The sequence below is a fragment of the Numenius arquata genome, chromosome Z (assembly GCF_964106895.1).
Source record: "Numenius arquata chromosome Z, bNumArq3.hap1.1, whole genome shotgun sequence".
NCBI classification, from domain to species: Eukaryota; Metazoa; Chordata; class Aves; order Charadriiformes; family Scolopacidae; genus Numenius; species Numenius arquata.
In genome coordinates this window covers 29375415-29398247 of record NC_133616.1, presented here as the reverse complement: position 1 = coordinate 29398247, position 22833 = coordinate 29375415, and the positions used below count along the sequence as shown (strand labels likewise).

Sequence of the window (22833 nt, the reverse complement as noted above, 5' to 3'; positions counted from 1 at the left end):
ATGTTAAAAGATGAAAACATATCCTCTTAATAATACCATCTTATTTTAAAATAGTTTTTGATGGTATTGTTTTAATAAAGGTAGTTGTGATGATTACATACAAGGTACAGGAAGAGCCTGTCTTTAAATGACTGCAGCTGATGTCATTTACCAGAAATGAGTTTGGCCCAGGATGAGTTATAAAGGCCATTTTAAATTATAATAAGCTATTTATTGCCAGGAAAGCTCCTCTCTTTTCTACAAATTCCCACTTTTCTCTCCCCAAAACAATTGAAAAATGTGATTGGTCCAAAGGTTATAGTCTGCAAATGCTAATAGTTCATTAAAGTGGTAACTAGATATTACCTCACTCAAAAGTACAAAATATGTAGATGACAGAGTAGTAAATCTAGCTGTACAAGCTCATAGGCATGAGACTACTCTGGTCATAGTGTGATCATGAAAGACAGGTAGTAGTGTAAAACCTCTGGAATATTTTCTAATATTCTAGTATTTTCTAAAATGAGAAACCAAAGGAAATGCATATAGTATGACTGCAAAGATTAAAAAAACCCACCAAAACCTGGAGATATATTATATGTAACAATGTATGCAGGCTTAATGCGTAGCAATGCAACAGATCATAATACATAACTGAATATTGGTAACCAGAGCCATGTTCTCCACACGCTGCAGCACAGACAGGGAGTCCTTTAGACTCAGCTCCGCTTGTCTCTGGTCCCATTAGCATTCTGCCAGCTCACTTCTGAACAGCCTACGGTAAACACGCAGTGCAGAAAAGAAACCAGGAAAGCACAGCCGAGAGTGACTTATGGAAAACAATTAGGTGTCCTTCAGTGTTTTCGTCTCTAAGTGAGAAGTGTATTATTTTTACTCAGTTAAAATGCCACAGGTATACCGTAGACCAGAAGGAAGATATCAATCTTATTTTTTCACAGACAGTTCAGATGTATATGGTTATTGTCCTAAAGCAATCAAGCAAAGCAGTAAATGTTTCTGGTTTTTGCCTCTGGTCTCATTTTCTCAGGATGAAGTAGAATACTAACGCTGCTGCACTTACCTCTGCAGTTCTCTCCTTTCTGTACTGGATAGAGGCTTGAATTATTTTTAGCATGTTGAACTTGTTTATTTCATTCTTATTTTGAACATATAGGAAAGTATCCCTGTTTTTATTGGAAAGAGCCTGTGAAACACAATTTATTCCCTACTGGAGTTGTTTAAAAAAAAAAAAAAAAAGAAATCAAGGCCTTAACATCACAGTCAGGTTGAAGATATAGTCTGGTCATAAAGACTGGTGCTCGAGGAATCTTCCTGGTCCTCAGTACTTGCCCTGACCATGACCACAAGGGTTTTTTTTTTCCTGGGCACTCCTCACAAGACACTATGTACTGGACCTGGGAAACACTTAAACTTGAAGTTGTTCACTTATCTGCATTGATTCTGGCATTGGGCCTTTCTGACTTCATATTCTTGGCTTCATTTTAGTAATAGCACAGTGACAAAAGGTAAAAAAAGAAAAGAAGGCTAATATTTCTTCCAGAAATATGTTCTGAAAAGCAGACTAACTTGCTCCTTAAAACTTGGGTAAATATCATAAATAGGGACACCTATTGTGACTTGGTTTGTGTGACTACAGGTACTGATGATTCCAGCCATGCTTTTATTTCTCCAGTCAGTAATTGCACAGGCAATAACTTTGCAAGGTATTTTTCTGGCACGTAAATCACAGTTTCAGTGCCCCTTCCTCCTTGGGTTGTGATTTTCTGGCAGCAGTTGGGAGAAACTGGCAGAAGTAAGAGCAAGTCAAATATACTGTGGCCATGTTGAGAAACAAGACTACTTTAACTGACCCTGAATGGGGCAACTAAGTCCTGAGCACTTGGGTGGTGGAAATGCTGTTGGCAATGGGACATGAGGTAAGATTAGCAAAGACTTTACATCTATTGCTCTCCTTGCTGAAGTAGGGGGTTCTCACAGTCCCCTTCAACCAGAATAGCAAAGTCTTATAACCTGTTGAAGTCCTGCCACATGGATATTTGTGGCCAGCTTCTTAGCTTTGCAGTCCTCAAGAAAGGGAGGAAACCTGGTATTTGAAAAAGTACAGGACATCTGTGACAGTTAAGTCTTTCATAGAGGACTACACAGACTATCACATACCCTCAGCAAATTACATAAGAATGATTTTAACTTGGCCAGTATAGCTGTTCAGCTAGACTTCTGCAATGTGTTCCCAATGGAGAGAAGCAAAATGATACCTAATGGCAGTCTTCAGTGCCATTAAGGTGACAAATAAAGCCTGGCAAATAAATAAAGAAAACAAACTTAAGAAGCCTAGAAGCTGCTACCACCTTTAAGACCTTGAAAAACAATTTCAAAACAAAATAAATGTTTTTTGAGCTATTAGACATTAATTTGGTAGCTTTTCATGCCTCTTTACTTTCCTTGTGCTTGGTAAGTGCTAGAGATCTGTTTGATTAGGACCTCCATTCCCAAGGGAACATCAAGGACTTTGTTTGCAGTATATACCCTAAGTGCATTGCATTCTTTTGCTTTTAAAATTCACCCTCCTGTTAAACTTTTGCCCATTTCAGAAAACACTGGTGATGTTGTAAGGCCAGAGATCACTCATATCACCTGTACTGCTCTGTCAACTGCTGATGTCCATTGTCAAAGCTTTCAGTTTCTCAATATTAAAATAAAAGCCTCTACAGCCAAATCATTGCTAGTCGTCTTCTGGAAATAGCACTAGGAACCGCATGAAGGAGAACAGGTGCCAAAGGGCTACTTCCTATTGTGGCTTGCAGCTTATCAATTCTCATTATTGTACAATAAAAGAAATAATAGTCTTTATGGGTTAGTGTACCAACTTGTCCTCCCATTAACACTGGATTTACAGCAATAACTCAATTTACTTCAGCAGCATTCATCTAGCTATTGCTCCCAGAGCAAAGTCTGGATGCACAGTTTATAGGAGAGGGCCATTTGAAATGGCTTTCTGTTTTATATCTTACACAGAACTCAACCCTGAATTGCTCATTGATGAGCAGCCCCATCTTAGGTACCAAATTACAAGAGTAACTGGAAACACAGCTTCAGCAGCAGTGTGAAGGTGCTTACTGCAAAGAATATTAGAATGAAAAAAAGTTAGCGGGAAAAGAAAAAGGGAGCATCTAGTCACTATAAGGGGACTTCAGATGACAGACAAAGTTAGGGGAAAACACAAGCAAACAAAAACACAGTGGAGCACAATGGGCTAAACTTATCCCAAGTATAACTCCAGCCAGCTGGCCAGTATCTGGTTGTCAAAATATGTTTCATGGGGAAAGAAAGAAACAAAATAACATATAAAATCTGTTCTAGAACATAGCACATTGTTTTTGTCTGGGTAAATCAACATGCCTTCTATAATGCAATTCTTTGAGATAAATTACTTGTTACTGCAACTTCAATACCAAGATATGATTCTTACCATTTTCACCCGCTTTTTTATTTCACAGCATTCCATAAATATCCATTGTGCTATTTGCTTGTGATCAGAGTAAAGACAGGTTTTAGGAATTTTTGTACCTATATCACCGTGGAAACAAGATACATGTATATATCTATGATCGCTCCTTCTCTAGAGTAAAAGCCAGCATTATCTTTGCAAGCTTATGGCTAATTGTTCTGCATAAGATATGAGTGTCTTATTCCTACTCACTACTTTGGAAATTCATTTGTTTTAATATAGTTGCACATAGCAAGCTGTAAAGTAGGTTTTATGAAGCCAATAATGCAGATATAATACTTGAGGAATTCCTTCTGGTTCAGATATATTTATTTTTCCAAACATTTTGTTTGAGAGAAAACGAGATTGCTATCTGCTGTTTCCTTATTTTTTTGCAGGAAAGCAAAGGGTTGTTGACTTCCTCTCCCCTCCCTTCCTTCCTTCTTTCTGAAGGTACTGTACTCATCTGAAAAAAAGAGAACGAAATGATTGTTCCTGTTCTCTTTCTTAAGTCATTTGAAACACTGTCCCTGCTAGTTTTCTAAGTTTTCTGCAATCTCTGCACGGGGGGAGGGAGAGAGAGGGAGAGAGAGGCAGAGATTACCAACATGAGTGCAGGTAGAGAGTTTAGGGCAAGACTCCTTCCAGCTTCAACAACTGGTAAGTTAAGTAAAAATGCTTTTATGGTTAATTCTTTAGAAGTGCAATATTTATGCTTTTGTATTAAGAAAAGGCATTAATCAGATACACATTTAACAGGTAAAAAGATAATAACCATATGCATTGAGAAGCAGTATATTTATATTAGAGATGCCGATAGTCTGGTTTTTAGATACTGACGATAATAGCAAATGGTTTAACCAACTCAGGCAAGAAAGTGTTTTCCAGTCAGGCTGATAATATTCATAACATAATCTTCTGTGAATTTTGCATATATGACTTCTGCTACCAGAATTTGTTACAGACTTCACTAACTTTATCCTGAACGTTTCAGTAAGATTCACTGGGCCATTGCTGAAATAGAGAGAAGCTGTGTCATATGCAAATTGATGTATTTCATATATCATTTGCCACTATTCTGCTCCAACCCACCAACCTGTGCTATAGCAGGAGAAGAATTACTAGGGTTTTGTTTTCCCTTCAAACCGTATTGTGTTTATGATTACACGTTTATCTCTACTCATCTGTGTATACGATCAGTCTAGGAACAGTGACATTAAGACATGGTAATATAATTCCAGGTTCTCACTTAAAAAAAAAAAAAAAAAGAAAAAGTTCACATTGTGTAGTATATAACAACACTGGGGCTCATCACCAGCATCAGTAATAGGATGTACTCAAATGTTTATTTTTTGTTTGCATTGTTGTAGATGCCAATAATATTTTTTATGTTGGGTATAAATGTATCAGAAGTGGCAGGTAAAATGAGCGATTGCAAGAGCATGTTTCAAACATTGGGAGAGAAAATTCCCCTTTCCCCCACCCCAACCCTGCTTTTATAAAAGCAGAACGCAGAGGTGAGGGGAAGAATTTGGACAGGTGTCCATTTCTCCACAGAAGGAGAGCTTGGTCACCTTCTGATCCAGTATTTCCTCCTGCAGCTCTCTGAAGTGCAGGGTCCTCTGCAGGATGCTCCAAATGGCGGGCAGGCATGGCAGAGGGCCGGCAGGCACTTCCAACTGCCCTGCTCCCGCTCCCACTCGCGCTCCCACCCGGGGCACCTGGGTTGCGCTTCCGCCCCCAGGCAGCCCTCAGCTCCCACCACCCCTCGCCGAGCCAGCTAGTGGAAAAGATTTTCTTCCCCCTCTATCTGCTGTCTCTCTGCAAGTATTTCCATAGGAAGGAGTGATTGACCCCAAATTCAGCCCGATTTCTGGGTAAGTTGCAGATTCCCTTCGCTTAGGAACAGCAGATGGGTTCTGCCAAAGGAGGTGGAAATAACTTCTTTCTCGAACTGTGTAGCTTGATGTTGCAGCTCGGTCTAACTTGGTACCAATTATTAGGTTTATTTCATTATACCTAACCCTCAAAGAATTCTCTGCTAATAGCAAGTAAATGCCAGATGTTGCCATGAAAACTGCTTGACACATATTTCGCTCGGGATACCTGGGTTTATGTTTTACATGACTAAATACTGATTCAAATTAAAGAGATGATTTGGACAGTTACTTTGACAGTTACATGTCACACATCTGGAAAACCACATTTTACTTCAAATGAGAAGTAAAAGAGTCTCCTAAACATTAAAAAACTATGTAAGCTCTCAAATTGCAGAGTGTTAGTCTGGATTGCAATCAATCACCTGCAAGTTTTGATCTGGGCAGTTCAGAAGTTCAGTTTACCGTGTGGGTAAGAGCCTGTTGCAGCTTTAATTATAGATTTTGTTTCTGAAGATACTAAACATTAATGTATTCTTGACTTGGATCATTTATATGATAAATTCTTTCTCTGAGAGATTGTCTGAAATACATAAATAAGAGTATGTGTCTTCAGATTCATAGTAGGGGGCCAAAAGTAGTACATGCTAATTTTAAACCCATTCCCAATAATGATTACACAGAAAAAGCAGTTTTAAGGGAATGCTTAATAATTTCACGGTAAAAAATATACTTTGAATTTTGAACTTCATTCTTAGATTTCACCTATCGGGTTTAATTTTCCTTCAAATGATGCATCTTTGTAATCATTTGGAGTTTATTTGTTTTCACGTTGTATAATTTATTGCTGGGATAAGTGCAATATGATTTAGTATTGTGGTAATTTGTAACACAACTAATATCTTTCTTGAGGTGTCAGGAAGAGATTTTCAGTCGATGTGTTATCCTTAACCCACATTGCTGAGATATTTACAAGCAGAGAAGGGTATAGTCTGAGGCTGGTTTGAGTGTAGATCTACTACCAGTTTAGAGCACAAATTAAATATTTTTGAAATGAATTTTCAGTTATTCACCTCCACATTGTAAAAAAAAATAATAAAATAAATTGAAGCAATAAGTCAAGAATTAAAAGGGAGACGGTCTGTTTATTTTGATTAAAGTCTTATTGTTTCTATTGTTTACAGCCTTATTTCATAGCATACATAAGTAAAAGGTCAGTCAGTGTATTTTCCCAGAAACCTCTGAAAAGCTATTATTTCCATTTGATTTGTTCTGAATCAAAGCAAAATAAAGACAGATTTTTCTTTTGTTCTGAAAAATAAAAACAAAACTATGTCAATGATGGCAAAGATGTTACAGAAATAAATTGTAGCCCACGGAAATTCCAAGTTAACAGGTCTGATTCAGAAGCGTAGAAACTGACAGGAGTCTTTCTGTAAGTGTCAATTGCCTTTTTACACTTAGGACCAGCTTCTTTAATAGTGAAAACTGTTGAGAACTTGAGTTTTGGTTGCACAGTAGTAGCACTGAGTTACATTCCTAGTAACATTTTAGCATCTGTAATATAGATAGTTTGATTCTTGAATTTCAAGGAGTTTTTAATTGTTTTCACATTGTTTCAAACAAGCACCTCAATAAGAGCCTTGCCTTAGGACAGATATGGATGTAGAGAAGATACTGGTGGTCTGAGAGGCACAATGTGGCGACCTATTGGCATGTCTTCTAGGTGCTGTTTCTAGTAGTGCCGGATAGACATGCAGGATTTAGAATGGGAGAAGCATGAGGCGGTGAATCATGATAGCAACCCAAGACAAGCCTCGTATACAGAGGCAGAAGAGTATGGATTACCCCAGATAGCACTTATATTGCTTCTAATCTTTGATACTGCAAAGCCTTGATGATGCAGAAAGACATCTATCTGAATGGACCACTCCACTCAGCCAGACATGTAAGCAGAAGACCACCCAAGAAACAAAAGCAGTAAAGGTTTTTCTGCAGCCATGGTTTAAGAACACAACTCAGGCAAAAGGGTATAAGGAATAGTAGCTTCTTATTCATTGATAAGAAATGATCCATAGTTTCCGAGTGCTAACACATTTTCCCCAGTGGTAATTGACCCAATGAAACAAACCGCTTCTTCAAAGAGATCTTACAAGTGCTGTGTAGACTGTTACAGATAGTTGTAAAATTATTCATTTGTTTGAGGGACTAATTTTATACCCCAACTGATTTTTAAAAATAGACCACCTATTAAAACCAAATAAGCATTTTCTTCTTAAATGTAGTAGTTTTCCCCATTCTAGTTTACCATCCCAGATGACCACTGAAAAGGAAGGAATGTCAGCTTGGAAAAGACAGAATTGTAAAGAAATAAATAATTTGAGGCCTTTAAAAAGAAAGAAACAAGTCTGGAAAAAAGATGACCTGGATTTATCCTCTTTGTGCTGGAAGACTGATATTCTGAAACTGAGACCACATCCCTCCATCGCTGTTAAAATGCAGTGGAATTTTATGGATGATATTCACATTTTTATCCAGTAAAGAGGCCTAAGTTAATACTTATTGGTTATTTAAAACATGTATTGAACTGCATGCTGGATGTCTGATTTTTCTTTATATCTGTCTGGCAGGGACTAGTCCTTCTTTCCTGGCTTCTAAAAAACAAACGATCCAGTGAAAAATATTATTTATTTTTTGTTTTAGCTCCTTCCAAACTTAGTATGTTTGTGACTTGCTTTTGTGACACAAATGGTGTCATACTAGTGTTACCCTGATCTTGGGCAGCAAAACACAGTGTTTTCCTTCTAAACCAACAATCTTTAATGTACTGTAAAGAATTCTAATGTCACTGGAAGCAATTAAGCTAAGTAATCATATATTAAAAGAAATTGTTTTCGTGCTCTGAAGGTTATGGGAAGAAATTATGTGAATATTTGCTTTTTTCTTTTACCTTCACTCCTTATTTCCTGCTTTGTATGTTGGAAAAACACATTATTAATTATTTGAATGAAGGATGACAAAAATATTATTCTTACTTTCTCTTCCCTCCCTCTTCTACTGTGAAAGCTAAAACACTGACACATTTTCCTTCTGATTTGTGGGCGTGCATGAGTTCATGTCATTTAAAAGAAAAAACTTAGGACAAAAAGTGTGTTTCCTGAAAACCTATTTTCCCCTTGCCAATATTCATAAAAAGTAAACCTGGAAACATCCAGCTTTCCAGCTGCTTATGCTCATTGGCAGCACTAGAATTCAGGGAACACTGAAAAATACAAATGTTCATTGAATCTGAAGGTTCATTTAATTACAAAAAGCTACAAGGTAAACAGAGTCTCATATATTGGTAACATCACTTTTCACTACAGAATTAGAGAAAACTACAACTCATTTGAAATTACAAGCCAAGACTATGAGAAGGGTCATACATTTTTAGTTGTTATTCTTAGACAATGTTGTACTACAAGGAATACTAACACACAGCAAGCTGGCATTACTCCTCTGTCTAGCGGACTGATGAAGAATAGAAACCCCCTAATTTCTCTGTGTGGAAAGATTTTTGCAGGGTGTTTCTCCCAGGGTGGAGGAGCAGCTCCGGGACAGGATCATGTGGCTTTCCCACCTCTTGGGGGGCAGCTTATTCTGACATCAGGTCCTCTGATAAGCCACAAGTGTGTTGCCTGGGAGGGAGAAGATGACTTCCAGTCTTCCTCTTCGCTGGTTTTTCGCTATTCCTGGCTGTAAAAAAGCCTCTTATGCTTTAGTCTTCTCTGGTTAGGGTTGCAATGTAGCTGTTAGACTCTTCTTGCAGTGATGAAAGACATTATGTTTTGTGGAGGCCTCTGTGGTGGATTTGCTACTAAAGACTTCGTAAACTGGAATGAGTATGTGCTCTTACCGACACCCAATATATGAGATTTAAACTGAACTTAAATATACCTGCTCTAAAGATATCCAGGAAGAGCACGTTGGAATATTGTTACTATTTCAGGTTTATTCCTCTCTCTGAGGTGCTGTCTAAAGCAAACAGTCTTTCAGCTTGATGTTTCAGCTCCAGGTAAAAATTATTTGAAAGCGTTATTTGAAAAGGGAATGTCTTTCCTACAGGACTTCCAGGTAGCACAATGTTTGTCTACCTGTCTACTTCTTCTTAAAAGTATTCAGAATACATGTGTAATGAAAACAGTATCAGGAGGTGAAAAGGAAAGGGATGACCTGTTTTTAGTGCACCTCTCAGCTTCTAAGGAACAGCAGAACTTGTTTGAACCATCTGATAGGCACCAGTTCACGCTGGGTTGGTTCCCTAGCGCAGGTTTCTGAAGCTATCAAGAGTGTCCTGTATTTGTCCAAAACTACTGTCCTGTGATAGGAATTCCAGAAAACTGTAGGGGACCTCCTGGAAGAGCAAGTTAACAGCAATGTGCTCAAAGGTTTACCAGAAACTAAACCTCTGCTTTTATAAAGATGCAGGAAAATATTTTCTCTACAGCACCACAGCAAGGAATCACACTAGCACAAATGTTATATCAAACAGTTTTTCTGCATAATGCTGCACTCAAGATGTGAAATCACCAAGGTTTCCAGAATGATTTTAGATGTCTGTAGGTAGCATTTTATCAGGATGCTATGAAAGCAGTCACACGCATCAGAGGAATGGTGCTGACCGACTCCTCCTCTGTATCTCCTCTTCCCTCTGCCAGAAAAATCAAAATATTAATTAAGGCCTTTTGATACCAAATACATTAATTTCTTTTTTCATGTACCACAAAAAGGGAACCCTCCCTAAGCTTAAGCCACAGGTAAAGAAGTGCAATTGAATGGATGTCACTGGGTTATGTAGGTAAATCATCAGGACTTGGGATTCCCTCTAATGACTGCAGTGAGGATTTCCACCAGCTCCTTCACTGCTAGACACAGAGAAAAAGCATGAACAGGCACTCAGTGGAAGGCACCGAATGTGGTTAGAACAGTAAGTCAGAACTGACTTCACACAACTATTTATCCTCAGGGTAATGTGCCCCTTCCCCTACCACAGCCCTGCCTGATATTCCTCCCAAAACACGGCAATAATTTCTATCAAATATTCCAGGTCTTTTTACGTGGCACTTGGCATTTTTCCAGGAAAAATGGAAAAAGCCCTGAATAGAATGGTTGCGGGGGGAGGGAAGGGGGAAAGTTGAGAGAAAAAGTTATATTAATATATAAGGTGTTTTTTTACAAAACCTCTTTTTATATTGCTGGTGGGTTACTCTTAGTCGTGGGGTAGAGTCACAGTGGTTTGATGATTTTTTTTTAAATTTCCTTTTTCTTGTGATGAAAATCTGAGCTGAGTAATTATCTAGAGCCTTTGGCATCACTAACAGAAGGAGTAGTGTTCAGAATTTCAGATTATGTTAAGTTTCTTCTCATTCTCTCTCTCTTTTTCTTTTTATCTTTTTTTTTAAATTTTTATTTGGCAAAAAGTAATTTCTTATTTGTTTGTAGCTCTAATCTCTGTTCCAGTATCTGCTGATGACATTTGACTAAATCTGAGCTGCCGTTCCCACTCCCTATGCTAGTTTATTGAATTCACTAAAACTGGCATTTTAAATCTGTTTCAGTTTAAAATAATTAGCCTCAAGAATTTCTCCCTGTTAGTTGATTTACATAGAGACTTGTTTCCCAGTTGATCAAAATTACAGAAGCAATATAAAATTTACTTTAAATTTAAGATGTTCTTTAGTAGTGGCAACAAACTAATGCTTATTTTTAAAGCTTTCTAGAAGTCAACAAAATAATATGCAGGATGCATTTTGGGGTTCAGAGTAGGAAAGCATTAGCTTTTTTGTTGTTCAGTCAAGAATAAGATTCAAGTTTGGCATCACAGGTGAAGGGCAAAGTCAGAGAGGAAGTTATCTGAAACTACTTCCTTGCAGGCACTTAAAATGATCAGTCAAAAATGCCATTTTATGCTGGAACTGAAGACCTAAGCACATTTCTCTTTAAAAAAAACAAACTGGTTTTAAGAAAAGAACCCTCATTTGAATGCAATCATGAGCATGCAATGAGATATACATGAAGGCAGTAATTCTTCTGAACAATAAATACATATGCAGCACAGTTTCAATGCTTTAACACAGATTTTATGCTCTGGCAGTCTGGAAACCAGTGCTTCCTAATCACAGTGCAGACATATAAAAAGTAGTTTCCTCCAATGCCCCAGTAAACAGTCATTTTTAACTCTGTCTCGTTGCTTCTGGTTCTTAGTTTTTTGTTTTTTTTTTTTTTTCTATTTGTGTATCAGTGGAATAAACATGGTGGTTCCCTAGGAATGGCACTGACATCTCTAATTTCTTTACTGTGTTTCCTATTGAAGTTCTGTTCAGCTGGAAATGTCTAAGTCACTATTGAACCAGCTAAATTGCAAGTGAGAATAGAGGTTAATAGGGATTAATCAGTCTTTTCAGCCAAGCAGCTTTTCCAGCAAGAAATCTGCTCAGACTTCAGCTGAAATAAAATTTATTCATATTTCCTAAATGATTAGAAAAACATAATCTGTTAATTACTTTTAATGAACTGGACACCAAGAGAAGTGTTCAGTAGCAGATACATTTTTCCTAATTCTGTTAGTTTCTGGATTAAATCCTCTTCTTTCAGTTCCTGTAGGATACAACATGTCTTACTGGAACACAGGATACCTACCACTTTAGCAACCTTCAGTTTCATGGTGAGTTTTGAATCACGTGAAACAAAGAATTGAATGCAAAATAAATGCAGAATGCAGTGGTTCTGCTGAAGGCTAATAATACTCCCCCATGTTTAAATAAAACTAGATTTTCATTAAAGTACCACCCTGTTTTGGAGACTTTATATGAAAGTTCTCCCATACCACGCTCTTCTCCCTCAGCCTTTCTCCAGGCATATGTGCTCATTTTACCTGGTACTTTCTTTGTTGAGATGATACCTGTTGTTTCACACGTGCAACGCTCAGAAGGTGCAATTAACTACTAATGGTGTATGAGGGTGCCAGTAGGCTTGAGGAACCCAGGTGGCCCTTAGCTACCCTTTAAGATAACAGGGAGATGGCAGGAGATCAGACCATCTCTCTGGCCTCCATAGAGGTGATAACGACACTGGGATTACAGTAGGAAGGAAAGCTCAATCTATTTCCTTTTTAAAGGTCATGAATGCCAGTGAAAGGTTTAATTTCAAAACAACAGCCCAAGCAGGACAGCATGAGGGTTATGGAAGGGCATTCTTTTTTGATCGTTCTAATTTTGGGTGTTCTGCATAGCTCTGTTATTTGTTTTAAAATTATACTACTGTACGTCTCAAAACCCTTCTGTCTCTGCTTCAGTCTGTAGTGTTTAATGGTTGTGCTTTGTAGATGGAAAGATTATGTCCAAAGTGTTCTTTCAAGGACTCCAAACTCTATTCAATACTACTATTTTACTAACAGATTCTTCCTTATATTTATATTATTTTTTTGTTCTTCTGTTCAACCTGTCTCTTATAATATGTGTATGGCAATTTAAAAAATCCTAAAACTGTATTAGTGTTATTAGATGATTTTCCAGAGGAAAAGCTATTTAATACATAGGATTCCTGTGGGACCAAAAATGTACTATTTCAATTTGCAGGGGCAGATAGGGAAGTAGACAGGAAACAAGGATGGAGTGATAGGACTTCTATAAACAGTGATTAAAGTGACTCCACGTACTTTATAAAGGCAGGGGCACATCCATGGTTCCAGCATTTGACATGAGAGCTCCTTATCCACTTCTTATTGACATCACCTCATAACAGCCAAATCCCAAATCTTGTTCTCAGCTACACCTCAGCTGTTCCATGATGATGTCAGTACAACAGGGCTGATGCCAGGGAGAGAGTTAGGACAGTTACTTAGGATGAATTATAGTCATTGTTTCACTGAGTAATTAACTGAGCTGGCCAATCCATGGTTAATTTCTATAACTAGTGGGGGCAGGATCACATTGCATTTCTACCTGGTCTGCTGGCACTGGTTAAACTTTGCACATTTGAAGCTCTCCTACTGTATGTTTTCCTGATGTCACCATCATGGCCAATCTGGTCTTGTCAGCCCTGAACTCTGGGCAGGGTCTGGAAATTCAGTATACCTGTGTCCAAATGCTCATGGGGACCCAGTCCTGTAAGAATATTTATACGAAGCTGAATATACACAAACGACATCAAATTCAGTGCAAAATATAACAGCCATGACGTGGGAGACTTTGATTCATTTCTCTCTCCCCCTTGAGGAACTTGGACCCACATCTCTAGCCTCTAAAGGGAGTGCCCTAACCAGAGCCTGTGAGGGCGATCCTGCTCTCCTTTGACTGGAGCTGGGCCATTACTCAGACAAAAATGCAAGTGCCAAGGGGCAGGGAGTAGAGAGAAGTTGGATGGGATAGTCAGGGGCTGCAGACTCCATCCCCTCTAGAGGTGGGTCTGGGCTCCGCACCAGGTGTCGTTTCTCCAGGTTTATTGAAAGTTAAAGGCACTTCACCCTCCAGTATTTTGGCTTGGCTATGGTGTCAGGCTCCTTTCAGCTTGTTCTACCTTGTAACCCCTTCTCTGCAGTGCCAAAGCTCCAGAAGAAGGGCCTAAGGGCCCAGTATGGGTGAGTGCAACTGGCCAAGGTACATCCTCAGCCTAAATTCAGACCCATACTCATTTCCTGAACAACCGCTCTTAGCACTCAGCCTTGCAGTTTTGTTTTCTTTTCAAAACAGGTGGAACTAGGCTGGTGTACCTAAGACAATTTCTTCTTGACATGAACACAGAATTGCCTTCAAAAGCAGCCCAGTGCCACACACTGGTTAGCCTGCTTGAGGCTAACCGGTTCACCTCTGCTTATCCTCCAAACTTCTATTCAGGATATGAATGTATTTAGCTTTCCTGTTTTGGTTAAAAAAAAAAAAAGGAAAAAAAGAGAAAGAGAGAGGCATTGTACATTTAAAAAAGCCTAGCCAGTAAAGACTATGTAGTTAAAAGGTGACTACCAAAAGTGATCCAGCTTTACAGTGGCAAAATAATGGTTTTGAAAGATGGGAGAAATTGAAGCAGGACAGGGTCAGCTGTTCAGGGAGCTGGTGGGGACATGGAATGTGGGGCATGAGTGAAATAACCTACAGTACACAGGAGTTTCAGGGGACTTTAAGGAGAAGATATAGAAGTGTTTCAGGGAGAGGTAGATTGAGAAGAACGTAGGTGGGCATCTGTCCTCCTGCACAGTGTGGCTCTCACTGCCCTGGCTCCTCTCTAAATCCCTGGGGGTACAAGACCCTCCATTAAAGCACTCAGAGACATCTCACTTCTCTGGGACACAATACCTGTCTTCATATACCTCTCAGCCCACAAGAAACAGTTGTTTTTGGATTTTTATATTAAATAACTTATCCACATTAATCATTATGGAATAACAAAAAAACCTCAGAATGTAACTCTTTGAATCGGGAAACCTCTGAGTCACAGACAGCTGGAGGCCTGAAGACCATACTGGAAAGTTGTCATGATACTCTTTCCTGTTTCTTATATTCTTCACAAGACTGGTATCTTGTGTTAGCTACACTACTAGCCTGAGCTGATACCTCTGGTTTTACATCCTCCTGTACCTCACCAACAGCTCTGTTTCAGGCTACATGTGGCATGTTTTCGTGGAAAAAAAAAAAAAAAAAATAGGCAAGAGGCTGGGCCAGAGTCCACCCTGCTGTGGGCAGACGGGGCAAAGCTGTGCTGTGGACCCAGAGGTAGAGATCTGCCAGCCAACGGCTGTTCCCTCTCCCCCACCTCCCCACCCCATAGTAGCCTTGAATTCCCTGTTGGTACCAGAGAATCAGGCAGGTGGAGGCACTCAGCTGAGGAGGTATAATCTTTGTTCCCTTACATGCTTTTAGACCAAATAATTTGCTGTGCCTTGCAGGCTCCCACCATATGTAGCTGTGGTCTGGGGGTGTGTGTGCTTTGTGTAAACAGATAACACTTCCAAGTCTCTGGACTTAACATCCACTTTGTTATTCAGATTATCTATGTGTTGTCGATGTGTTGCTGACCATTTTAGCAGATAGAATAGAGAAGCAGAGAGGGAATGAACCACAGATGGAATAGAGAAGTGAAGGGGGAAGGAAACATAAGAGAAGAACTAAGAAAATTCACAAAGAGGAAGAAAGAAGAAAAAAAAGGAGAAAGGAGGACAAGAAAAGGAGAAATAAAGAGCCAAACCAGCAGCAAGCCCAAACTGAACTAAAAGGGCACTTTGTACGTACATTGAGCCGACTAGAGATGGTCTGTGAGGCTAAAGTACAGTGAGGGCTATTACCAATAAGGCCCTATTGCAGATGTCCAGTGGTTAACCCAGCAGTACTGCTCTGTGACCTGCAGCCAACTGTCTTGGTAGGCAGCAGCAAAGTAGTGGAAATGATAGCTGTGTTTGCTAAACTAAGGACAGAGCACACATAAAAGCAACGAGAGGGATAGCAAACTGTTTTGCTAAACTGAGAACATAGCACTTATAGTGGAGAGAAGAAGAATATCTACACCTACCTCACTATAGCACCAGGCATATTTTTATTTTTAATCTAATCAATGCCACCATTGAAGAGCAAATTATGCCATAAACAACTCTACAAGCACATCTGATACCAGGAATGATGCCCCAGCTTTGGCAAGGTGGGTGGTGTGACTGCCCCAAACTTCCGGTGAAGGAAATCTCAGAATCTAGTTTAACACTTTTGAATAAGTATCAAAACAAAAATGATCTGTAAGTTATGGAGAAGTGAACGTAAATTCACTTTGATATGTTTTAAACATTTGCTCTACTACAAGAAGTACCAAAGTAACTATACTCCTGTAAAAGTGTTCATAGTGCCTTGCTCCCTGAAAACTGAGTACAAAACCAAGTTACACATATATTGAAGATAATTCCAAAAGCCGCTCTAGAGGCAGTGCAGGCAAATGGGTGTTTCCTACATTTCTGTATTTCCCAGCTAAAAAATACAAAAATGATGCAAGTTAAAATGTCAAAATTTGGGAATAACAAAGGCAATGCAGGAAGAGTATTTCTATTGTGGAGTTTTCTGAGATAAGACCTATTTCTTCATACTAGTGTCATTTCCCAGACAATATTAATGCAGCTACATTGCACAGGAAACCCCTTAAAGCAGAAGGAATATCAAAAATAATCAAACTTCAAACATGAAGCAAGGAAGACATGCCAAAATAGTCAGTGAAGAAAAAAACTAATTATTTAATATATAAGATATGTTTGAAAGTTCATTGCTTGTGCATCTGTTTACTCTGTCATGTTAAGCTGCTTAAATGTGTCAGATTTTTGAGTCAATTAAGTTTCTTAGGTGTGTAATTGTATGATTTCCATTAAGGTTGTCTGCAAAGGTTGACATCTGTTAACATATTCTCAGTAATATAAGTTAATTTTTTTCCATATGCATGCAACACATTTGTCAAAAGCATCAAATTTTGGTCATGGCATTGATGGGTTCATATCTAATTGGACAACAGAACCCATAACAAATAAAAGGAAAATTGTGAAGGATTAGTTTCAGAGTTTATTGGAAATCTTTCCATAAGCCTTAGTGAGCTCTGATTAGGCCCTGGGAAGAGTTACCAAGGTTATCAGTTTTCCTTTATCAAGAATTTGCTGAGCAAAAACCACATTTGTTGATGGAAAGAAGAAGTTTTATCCTGAAGCCTGATGCTGCAGATGAAGGTAATTTCCCAGGGAGAAGTGAAAAGACACTGAGCTCCTCAGTACTATCATACTAATGTAGGAAGAAAAAACCTGATCTGCTCCACTTCTCGTTTTCAGTCATTCCAGATCATTTTCATGAACAGTTGTTTACTTGTTTCCAATTCCAATTCCATTAATGATGGTAATCCAAAAGGGGAAGAGAAATATTTATGGCAGTATCATTATCTTGGTAGCGCTCTCCATTTAAGCAGACGCATCTGTCTCATAAAAGGCATGGGACTATAAGCCTTATCTCAGAAGACAATTAAATGGATGGTTAAATCATGGACTTCATTTGACACCAGGTCTACATGCACGTGAGAGAGAGAAAAGAAGCACTTTTAGAAGTGGTATTGGAAAAGATTTGACTAAACTCCACAAGGCCGTTATTCCCAGTTCAGGTCTTTTTTTTTTAAGGCTTCCCCAACATCTGTGTCTCCCTAATCAGTATCTGCACTCACTGATTTTGGACGCTTTCCCTAAATCCATGTTTATTTTTGCAAGGTAGCCCAAATTTCTGTCTTCTCCAGGCTCCACACTGTGGCAGAAAAAGTGTTCTCTTCATTTAAAATGTAAACCATTTTTTAGGTTAGCTTCAAATAAGGTAGCATAAGGACTTCAAGGCTGATTTGGGTCTACTAACATATACTCAGTTTATATATAACATACACTCAGTTTGTATACTCAGCTTGAGTATATTAACATACACTCATTGTATGTTAATGGATTTCATTTTTCAAATTTGTGTGCTTGAAATGTGGATATTTATGCCTGGAGAGCATGGACAGAAAACATACCTTGCCTGGACTTCTCTAAAGAATAGTGTTGACACTGATTTTAGATAAGTTCTGGTATGGATTTGAACACGTTCTTTTAGCTTCTGCCCTCCTCTAATGACTATAGTAACTCAAGCCTAGAGTAAACAAAATGCCTTAATTTGAAAAAAAAAACCTATACAAATAATCCATTATTGAATAACAATGGCAGTTTGAACCAATATCTAGTGAACCTAGGATTGAAAGAACTCTAAATCTTTTGAGCAGGTTTAGAACCTCTCCATCGTTCACCAAGGCAGCACGTACAAACAAAAATCTGACTGTACAAATGACAAGCTCATGCACGGATTTCACAGAGATGGAACATTATTATCATATGGTCCAACTTTTTACTCAATAGATTCCATAAAACCGTAAATCAGACAAGATACACTTGAAAATTATAGGTTAAAAACATCCATGTGATTGTTTTCCAACTGTATAAAATTATGCAATTCTGAACAGAAAAGGAAATGGGGAATGGCATGACTTGACTCACACACTGGAGGCAGCAGAAAAGAAGTGGAAGAGAAAGAAAACATGGGCTTATAGAGTATACATGCTACCATTGAGAGAAATTAGCAGGGAGAATGGTAAGGAGGGATCAGAACTAACTGAAAATACTTGGTTACCAGTAATGGATACATACATGTTTGTACAGGTATTCTGGCATTTTCAAAGTCTGACAAATAACTCAAAGCCGCATAGATTTGGCAGAGAAGGTTGCTTCACTGCTGAAATGAGATTATGTTAGTAAAGCCCCTTTGGTCATTCTGAGACTGATGCAAGTTTTGCATAAAAATCAAATGGGTGAAAACTAGGTAAAGAATTTGGTGCTTAGTTCAACAGCTGTATGACTGAATACATTTAAACCCAAAACCTATTTGGAAGTGTGAGCTGAACGAAGGAAACCCCATGAAATATGATTATTATGATTATTAAGATAATCATAATAATTTCTATGGTAACATTTTACAAAACTCAGTGACTGAAAAAACCCACTGGGTTGTTCAATAAGGCTGAAACTCTCAAACTCTCAACTTTAGCTCAAGGAATATAATATTGTGTCATTTGTCTCTGATCCTCACCACATTCAAGTCAGAAACAGCTGTTAGATTTCATTCTTTCCTTACGGATGCCAGTATTTTGGGACCCAAGAGGAGGGCAGAAATGCGCTCTTAGAGGGCACGGTTTCTACAGTCATACATGTTCAGTTAAACGTGCAATCTCTCTTCCAGCTGAGAGAAGCTGTTCAGCCTGTTCAGCCACGCTTAGACTTCCTACACTTTCCTCCATTTCTTCTTCTTCTGAAGTAGCAAACACAAGTGCAAACCTCCTAATGAAGCAGCCCATTTTCCTTTGTCAAAGAGTACATACCGCTTTCACTCATCTTGGTCTCATTTCTGATTTTATCATCGTGCTGCCTAAGGACAAAATCAGAACAGTAATAGTCAGTGTTTAAGCTTGAGAAACTTCATAACCTCACATTTTTATGGCTGGGCTTATTATTAGTCTATAGACAGAAGGCACACTCAGATAGGAAGAAGAATCTTGGTTCTACTCAAGTCTAAAGAAAATTTGCTGTTGACTTCAGTACTGAATATCACCTGGAGACTGTAACAATGAGTATGTGTGCGGAGTGAATGGCATGATTTACGTACTTTGAAAAATCCTTTGTAGAAACATGATGAGTGGAAATGAGAAAGTAAATGGTGATTCATATTCTGTATTAAACTCTCTTCCTCTTTCATGGAAGTTAACAACATTGTTAGCTGCTGCATAGATAGATATTCTATTTTGGAAATACCTCAACAACTATCTGAACTTGCTGTAGCCCTTTTCTTTTTTTGAAAGGTCAGGGAAAAAGCTTATTTGTTCTTCTATTTTTCAAAATAGTGTGTTTCCAAATATACTTATTTACATAAAGGAACTGTGAGGATGCTTGTCTGTTCTAAAGAAACTAACATTTTAATAAGCTTTGGAGTGCTAGGTTTAGGATTTTTTCTTGTGTTTAAGTGCCAATACAGCATGGAACCTCTGTCTCAGTGAGCTTTCCAGACCAAGTTTTCAAAACTGAGGAGCTGAAATACTACTGATAAAAGCTAGAATTTTTAATGTCTATCTAGGTTTAAACTAACCTCAATGTTTAGAATCACACACTGCTCTGCTACATAGCATTGCATTTTAAATACTTAGTGCTGAAGAAAGAAAGAAAGAATTTTTAAAGTGCTTATACAGGAAACAGAAAAGCCCCCTAGGAGACATTTAAAACAGAAGTTCTTCAATTTATCCCCCCTTATTTATTGTTGAGTATTAAAATGAGATCAGCTACTCCAGAGTCCGATAGAACAAAATTATTGGGGAACTGTGCGATTAAAAGCTTGAAAGTTCTCTACTGAAGTTATTTAAAGAAGAAGGGACTGCTCATTAACTATTTCTTGCATGATGGTCAAATATGCAGTCTCTTCTACATTTCCTCAGGACTCACATTTTATGGAATTAAGTTCTGGTCAAGGTGAAGATCATGCCTCCATTCAAATTAGCACAGGCTTGCTGCAAACATGAAAGGACATGAGAAGAGATGCTGCATTTAATCTTTAGTCAATTAATTGCTACATCATGGGGTTTGGCAGTTTGAAGGGGAAAAAATAAGCAGCAAGGTGATCCATATTTAGACTTCAAATCTGTACTTTCCCTCCCCTTTTAGGTGCTCTTCTCTTGGATTATATTGCACTTCTCTACTTGTGCTGGTCACTGACAGTTTAAATGCTTTTCCTCATAGGCTTGGTCCCATGATGTGTGTAGCTGTGGACAGTGGAATAAACCCATACGCTCAGTGAAAGCAGCCAAAGGTTAGTAGTGCAAGGAAATTATTTCTTTCTAGTAATTTCAAGCAGTTCTACCTCCTCTGCCTTAACTATGTTCCAGAAAGTTTGAAATTTTGCATGGAAGAAGGGAGCAACTGGCAGCCAAGAGACAAGAAAGCAAATAGGTACAACTCACTGTCACTTCTGTGTATTTTTGGCAGCATTTCAATAATCTAACAAAAGCAGTAAATAACATAGCTAGGTTCTCAATTGCTACGGGCTTTCTGAAGCATTTTATATTCATGTTGCTGGGAAAGAAAAAGATACACAAGATGAAAGATATTTGAGGGACAGGCCTGTATTTTGAAGGGAAAATTTTAGTCTACAGGCATATTTTATGTTCAAATTGTGTGAGTTTAACTTTGCTTAAATTGAATTTTGGGAAAAAACCCCATCTTTTTCCCTTTTGGAAAGAAGTGGAGTCTTGTTGTTCAGAGGATTCCTTTCCCCTTCTCCCTTTTTAATAAGTCAAGCCTTTGTAACCAAAAAGTCTTCAAGATCTAACTGTTCCTTATTTTTCCCAGGGAGTTAGAGTGACAAGGAAACTTAGCAGAATGCATACCCTCTAACTGTTCTCTCTGATGGAACATACACGCATATATATTACATATGTACGCATATACACACACATAAGAGTGTGTATATGTATAGTGTGTATTTATATGTATACTGTTGCCAATCAGTGAGCTAGGAACTGAAACTATAATTATTAGGTACTTTGTGAGCAGTTGTGAGCAATTTTTTTTAGTCCTTTCCACTATCACAGGTGTCTTCTGAATCATCATTTTAGAGTTCCTACAATTTTTGCTTCAATTACTGCTCCTTCTTTGTGCATTGATTGATTCCTTTGTCTAAATTTTCCACCTTAAAGTTTTTTCACTGAGCCTTTGCCTTCACATGCTATCTCAAAGATAATTCCACAGTCTACCCTGTTAGAAGGAAGTAATCTGTTTGCAAGCAGGTTTGTAAGATGCCTTCTCTTGTCCACAGCCTAACTAGCCACAGAGATGTGCTTTTATATCTATCTTTAGAAGCAGGTTTATCCAGTGTGGATCTTCCTGAAAAAGAGTGTCTTTAGTAATCCAACCACCTTCATGTTATCCACCCATCATTTCCAAGAACCGTGTTATAAATAGTATCAACATTGGGTGGGAAAATATGTCTATTTTTCCAACAAAAGCTCCACCTGGTTGGATAGATGCATGTACGCAAACACAGACACACACACACACATGCAGATAAGTGCATTCTTCAAGAGCCAAGGCAAAAGATAGCAGCCTTAATGAAGATAAAATTCATAACCAATATTTTAGATGAACCTCAAATTCAGGAGAAGCTCCCTGTATGATCAGTGGAACATAAAATTTTGCCAGAAGGCAATTATTGATCTGCCTTGTCACACTGTACCATTAGAAAGGCTTGGAGCCTTCGTAGGGGTGTCAATTACTCTGGAGACCTGGGGGAGTTGCTGGCATTAATTCTATAATTATAGTGGAGGTTTTACCCACCTGTTTAGAAACAAAAAAAATCCCTAGATTAAGTCTATAAAACTGAATGTAATTTGGAGAGTCGTCAAAGGTTTTTCCTCCCCCAAATCTGCCAGGTAAATATCGCTGGGATTAAAACAAAGAAAATAAATTAATCTCCTCCTTCTTATTACAATACAAAGTGAGAGAAGCCAGGAAACACGGCGCAAAACCTGATGGTACACAGTGTCCTTAGATCACTTGGCCATTGTTTTCTCTCACAGCAGCACATGTTAATGATACAAAGAAGTTTAACATTTTTTGGCTTTGGTTTTTCATGTCACAACCATAATAAATGTGCACGTTATTGTTTGTATTGCCATATCCTTTAGATGCACCGCCAATTTTTAGAGCCAGCCCATGCCAAGGACAGGATTTTGCCCACAAATAGCCTGGCTGAATTAAATTAAGCAGAAACATTGCCATGGAGATTGAGCTGTGAAATAGCGTGTCATGGTACAGCGTGTTTATGTTGCAAAGATATTACACAGGCCAAACTTGGTTTAAACCACCAATTT

The 22833-nt window shown here is 38.3% G+C and overlaps 1 protein-coding gene across 1 annotated transcript in view; it reads left to right on the top strand.

Moving 5' to 3' along the window:
• Positions 1-5125: 5125 nt before the first annotated feature.
• The window catches only part of ZNF366 (zinc finger protein 366), a 32086-nt gene continuing 14378 nt past the window's right edge, over positions 5126-22833 (top strand). Inside the window, exon 1 of the mRNA XM_074166541.1 lies at positions 5126-5364. The gene's annotated coding sequence lies outside the window, so the exon portion shown is untranslated. The remainder of the gene's footprint in view (positions 5365-22833) is intronic.